General features: G+C 34.9%; 1 long non-coding RNA gene across 1 annotated transcript; it reads right to left on the bottom strand.

Moving 5' to 3' along the window:
- Positions 1 to 4,809: 4,809 nt before the first annotated feature.
- On the bottom strand, positions 4,810 to 5,309 carry LOC140182644 (uncharacterized). The gene is made up of 2 exons (XR_011878621.1): positions 5,214 to 5,309; positions 4,810 to 5,115 (listed from the first exon to the last, which is right to left on the bottom strand). It is a non-coding gene; the product is annotated as an uncharacterized lncRNA (long non-coding RNA).
- Between the last annotated feature and the right edge of the window lie 683 nt (positions 5,310 to 5,992).

The raw sequence follows: 5,992 nt of genomic DNA, 5'->3' as shown, positions 1-5,992 counted from the left end.
CTTCTTGAGGTATTTTTAGAGGTTTTATTATTCTCTCTGGTTCCTCTAGATCAGGCTGAGCATCTTTAAAGATATCCTCTAGCTTTGATTCGAGACTCTCAGTCATATTGATCTCTTTTACCAGAGAGTCAATAATATCATTGCTCATGCAGTCGTTTGGGGTGTCTTGATGCTGCATAGCTTTGACAACATTCAACTTAAACTCGTTCTCATTGACTCTCAGGGTTACTTTCCCTTTTTGGACGTCAATGAGGGTTCGTCCAATTGCTAGAAAAGGTCTTCTTAGAATGAGAGTTGCACTCTTGTGCTCCTATATTTCCAGCACAACAAAGTCAGTGGGAAAGGCAAATGGCCCAACCTGGACAATCATGTCTTCAATCACGCTTGATGGGTATTTAATGGAGCCATCAGCAAGTTGGAGACATATCCGGGTTGGTTTGACTTCTTCAGTCAAACCAAGCTTTCTGATAGTAGATGCAGGTATTAGGTTGATACTTGCCCCAAGATCACATAGAGCTTGCTTGGTACAAGTACCCTCTAATGTGCATTGTATCATAAAGCTTTCGGGATCTTTAAGCTTTTCTGGTAAGCTTTTTAGAATGACTGCACTGCATTCTTCAGTGAGGTAAACTTTTTCAGTTTCTCTGCAATCCTTCTTATGACTTAAGATCTCTTTCATAAACTTAGCATAAGAGGGTATTTGCTCAAGTTCCTCTGCAAACGGAATCTTTATTTCAAGAGTCCTGAGATAGTCTACAAAGCGGGCAAATTGCTTATCCTGTTCCGCTTGGCAGAGCTTCTGAGGATAAGGCATCTTGGCTTTGTATTCCTCAACCTTAGTTGCTGCAGGATTATTGCCTATAGATGTGGGTTGAGAAGCCTTTTTAGAGGGGTTGCTATCAGTACTTGTATATGTTTGATCCCCCACTGGCGTTTGAATGCCAGGGGTGGAAGCTGGAGTGGCGTTAAATGCCAACTCCTTACCTGTTTCTGGCGTCTGAACGCCAGAACTGAGCTTTATTTGGGCGTTCAACGCCAACTTCTTGCCTGTTTCTGGCGTTTGAATGCCAGAACTGAGCATGGATTGGGCGTTTAACACCAGCCCTTCACCCTTTTCTGGCATTTGAGTGCTAGAATTATTCCTCTCTGGGCTCTAACTATCTGCAGAGTGATTTGGGTAGCAGTTTGTTCATTTGTTGGCTTCCTGCTGCCGTGAAGTGAGGTATTTAATGTTTTCCCCTTCTTAATTGAACTACTTGGTACTCTTCTGTTATTTGTTTTGATAAATGTTGTTCTGTTTGCTTCAACTGCACTTCCATATTCATATTTGCCATTCTTGTATCTTGTAGTATCTCCTTGAATTCGGCTAGCTGTTTTGTTAGAAAATCTAATTGCTGATTGAATTCAGTAACTTGTTCTGCAGGACTGAGTTCAGCAGTTACTATTTTAGCTTCTTCTTTCTTGGAAGGTTCACTGCTTAGGTACAGATGCTGATTTCTGCCAACTGTATCAATGAGCTCTTGAGCTTCTTCAATTGTCTTTCTCATGTGGATAGATCCACCAGCTGAGTGGTCTAGAGAAATTTGAGCTTTCTCTGTAAGCCCATAATAGAAGATGTTTAACTACACCCACTCTGAAAACATTTCAGAGGGGTATTTTCTTAGCATCTCTCTGTATCTCTCCCAGGCATCATAAAGAGATTCATTATCTCCTTGTTTAAAGCCTTGGATGTTCAGCCTTAGCTGTGTCATCCGTTTTTGAGGGAAATATTGATTCAGAAATTTTTTTGACAGCTGTTTCCATGTTCTTATGCTAGCCTTAGGTTTGTTATTTAACCACCTCTTAGGTTGGTCTTTTACAGCAAATAGAAACAGTAATAATCTGTAGACATCCTCATCTACTTCCTTATCATGTACTGTATCAGCAATTTGTAAAAATTGTGCCAGAAACTCTGTAGGTTCTTCCTATAGAAGACCGGAATACTGGCAACTTTACTGCACCATGATAATGAGCTGAGGATTCAGCTCAAAACTACTAACTCCGATGGAGGGTATACAGATACTACTCCCATATGAAGCAGTAGTGGGGTTAGCATATGACCCCAGAGTCCTTCTAGACTGTTCATTTCCATTTAGATCCATAATGGAGAAAGGGAGATGATGTGGATTTATTTTATTATATTAAAAAAATTTTTCGAAATAATAAAATAAAATAAAATAAAAGCTACAATAAAAATAAAAAATAATTGAAAATATTTTATGAGGATTTTCGAAAAAGTGAGGAGAGAGAAAGTGGTTAGGATATTTTTGAAAAAGATATGATTTTAAAAAAAACTTGACAACTAAGATATGATAAGATAAAATTTTAAAATTGAAATCTAAATTTTTTTGAAAGAAAATTTTGAAAAAATTGCTCAAAAATAGTTAGAGAAGATATTTTTTATTTTTGAATTTTATGATGAAAGAGAAAAACACACAAAAGACACACAACTTAAAATTTTTAGATCTAATGCTACTTGTTTTCGAAAATTTTGGAAGGAAAACACCAAAGAACACCAAACTTAAAAATTTTAAGATCAAGACACAAGGAAGAGTCAAGAACACTTTGAAGACTCACAAGAACAACAAGAACATGAAGATAGAACACCAAACTCAAAATTTTTAGAAAACCAAAATAAATTTTCAAAAATTAATGAAAATTAACAAAAGAACACCAAACTTAAGGTTTGGCACAAGATTTAATCAAAGAAAAATTATTTTTTGAAAGAATTTTAAAAAGAAGATACCCAATTGCCAAGAACATAAGCCAATGCTCTAGCCAACTGAGCTATAAATTTAACGTGTTTTAACAAGGTATTTAATAACTAAAATTTTTTTGAAAACTAAAGATTTGAAAATGCATAAGAAAAACAAGAAAAGACACAAAACAAGACAAAAAAAATCAAACAAGAAAAATTGACAAGAACAATTTGAAAATCAAGGAAGAACAAAGAACATGCAATTCGAAAATTGTAAGACAAAGAAAAGCATGCAATTGACACCAAACTTAAAACATGACACTAAACTCACAGAAAAACTAAAAATTAAAAAAGAAAAATAATATTTTTGAAAAATTTTTGAAAAAAAATAAAAGACTCTGATCCAAAAGACAAAATCTTCCTAATCTAAGCAACAAGATTCACCGTCAGTTGTTCAAACTCAAACAATCCCCGGCAACGGCTTCAAAAACTTGGTGTACAAAAATTACACTCACACTATGTAATTCTGCACAACTAACCAGCAAGTGCACTGGGTCGTCCAAGTAATACCTTACGTGAGTAAGGGTCGAATCCCACGGAGATTGTTGGCTTGAAGCAAGCTATGGTTATCTTATTATTCTTAGTCAGGATACCAATTATAGTTATCAATTGACTTGCAAATGAACAAGAGAGCATGGATTAAATAATACTTATTATGTAGTAATGGAGAATATGTTGGAGTTTTGGAGATGCTTTGTCTTCTGAATCTCAGCTTTCCCCCTGTCTTCTTCTTCACGCACGCAAGGTTCCTCCTATGGCAAGCTGTGTGTTGGTGGATCACCGTTGTCAATGGCTACCATCCGTCCTATCAGTGAAAATGGTCCAGGTGCTCTGTCACAGCACGGCTAATCATATGTCGGTTCTCGATCATGTCGGAATAGGATCTATTGATCCTTTTGCATCTGTCACTACGCCCAACACTCGCGAGTTTGAAGCTCGTCACAGTCATCAAATCTCTGAATCCTACTCGGAATACCACAGACAAAGTTTAGACTTTCCGGATTTTCAAAGATGCTGCCAATAGATTCTAGCTTATACCACAAAGACTCTGATTAAGGAATCTAAGAGATACTCATTCAATCTAATGTAGAACGGAGGTGGTTGTCAGGCACGCGTTCATAGGTTGAGAATGGTGATGAGTGTCACGGATCATCACCTTCAGCATGGTTAAGTACGAATGAACATCTTAAAGAGAAAAAAGCGTGTTTAAATAGAAAATAGAAATAATTGCATTAATTCATCGAGACGCTGTAGAGCTCCTCACCCCCAACAATGGAGTTTAGAGACTCATGCCGTCAGAGAATACAAAGTTCAGATCTAAAATTTCATGAGGTACAAAATAAGTCTCTAAAACACTACAAGAAAAACACCCATTCAGGTACATTTGAAAAATGTAGCTAAAGGTGAAAACAAATGATGTCTTAGGCTACGGCTACGCTTTTTGGGGTGATTCCTATTCGGCCGTTGCCTATTCTCAAAGGCTATGCTTTTCTGCACCAAGGGCTACGCTTTTGGCGTTTGAGAATAGGCTACACTTTTCAAGTGATGTTGTTCAGGATCAAAGGCTACGCTTTTCAGCTTTCATTCTTCCAGAATAGGCTATGCTTTTCAACGCTACTGCATCACTTGTAAACGTAGCCCCATTGTATACCATAGCTACTTTTTATAAGCGTAGCCTTAGGTCCCTCTTTTTTTTTGTATACTATAGCTACTGTATATAAGTGTAGCCTTAGGTCTCTTTTTTTTCCTCTATACTATAGCTACTATATATAAGTGTAGCCTTAGATCTCGTTTTTTTTTGTATATATATATATATATATATATATATATATATATATATATATATATATAATTTTCTAATAATTATTAATACAACATAATAATTAATAATATGATTACATGTATAATAATTTTGTATTTTTATTTAAATAAGTTGAATATTATAAAATAAAAATAAATACATAATTATACTAAATAATTTCTTTAAATAATAAAAATCTCAAGTGCAGGACTTATGTAGCAAAAGGCATCCAAGCTTTTCAAATATGACAAAGGTTGCACTCCCTGAGGAATCAATAACTTTCACCTTATTTCTATACCTGTTTTTATAATATATACAAATGAAATAATCAACATAAATAAACCTCATACCAACACTATAACTTCAAGGAAAACAAATCAACATGCTTTGAAGACTTTTCACAATAGTATGACCCAAGCTTCAAAACAACTTCAGTGCCACATCTAAATTGAGCAACAAACCAATCAGATCCACCAATCACTCCCATAATTGTACCATACACAGCATAATCACCATCCTAAAAGAAAAGTAACAATAAAAAGGGCATTAGTATTTTAATTTGGACTTGAATGATGAACATAAAAAGAAAGTGAAAAATAATAAAAAATGACTAACCTCTTTACATTCCTTTAATTCTCCAATTGTCTTCCGAGGTGTAATCTCGAGAAAATCTTCTACAAGTGAGTAATAGTGATCACGTTTTTTAGCACTATTTGATTTCAAAGATCATATAAAGAAAGCAAAATTTTAAATATTTTGGAAAGCAATATAGCAATACTATAGCATAGCCATGAAGCTTTAAAAAAAGGTTGAACCTCGTATTAACGTTGGAAAGGGGTTTCTGACTAATCAAAAATCTATCAAAGTTTTGTTTATGCTTAACGGTGCTATCAACCTGTTGCAACAATTCGGCACAACAACAGGGAAATAGAAAATTTAGTTAGCAAAGATAGTAAACTTCAAGATTAAAAGAAACAGAGGAGTGGCGGCAAGGACAGCAGATGCTGGTGGTGCTGGGTGAGCAGTGAGAAGTAGTTAGAAGATGATGGCAACAGAAAAATCACGCAGTATAGAAATCATAGTAACAACCTAAATAGAAAATCATAGTTAAAAAATATGGAAAAAGAAAAATAACAAGAACATGAATCAACTAATAGAATCAACCAACAGAATAGAATCACGTTAACTACAATAATTAAAAAAGAAAACTCAAGTAATAACAACATAAATTAGAGATGGATAGCACTCAAGATATAAGCAGAAAGACAGCAAATCAGAAATCTATGGGAATCTGCAGGCTATTTTTATAGAAATGGATAGCACTCAAGATATAAGCATAAACGTTCAAACCTTGTTCCAATTGAAACTATTTGTGCTGACCTAACTTAAAAGTT

The sequence above is a fragment of the Arachis hypogaea genome, chromosome 3, assembly GCF_003086295.3.
Source record: "Arachis hypogaea cultivar Tifrunner chromosome 3, arahy.Tifrunner.gnm2.J5K5, whole genome shotgun sequence".
Classification (NCBI taxonomy): Eukaryota; Viridiplantae; Streptophyta; class Magnoliopsida; order Fabales; family Fabaceae; genus Arachis; species Arachis hypogaea.
This window is presented reverse-complemented; position numbering and strand designations above follow the sequence as displayed.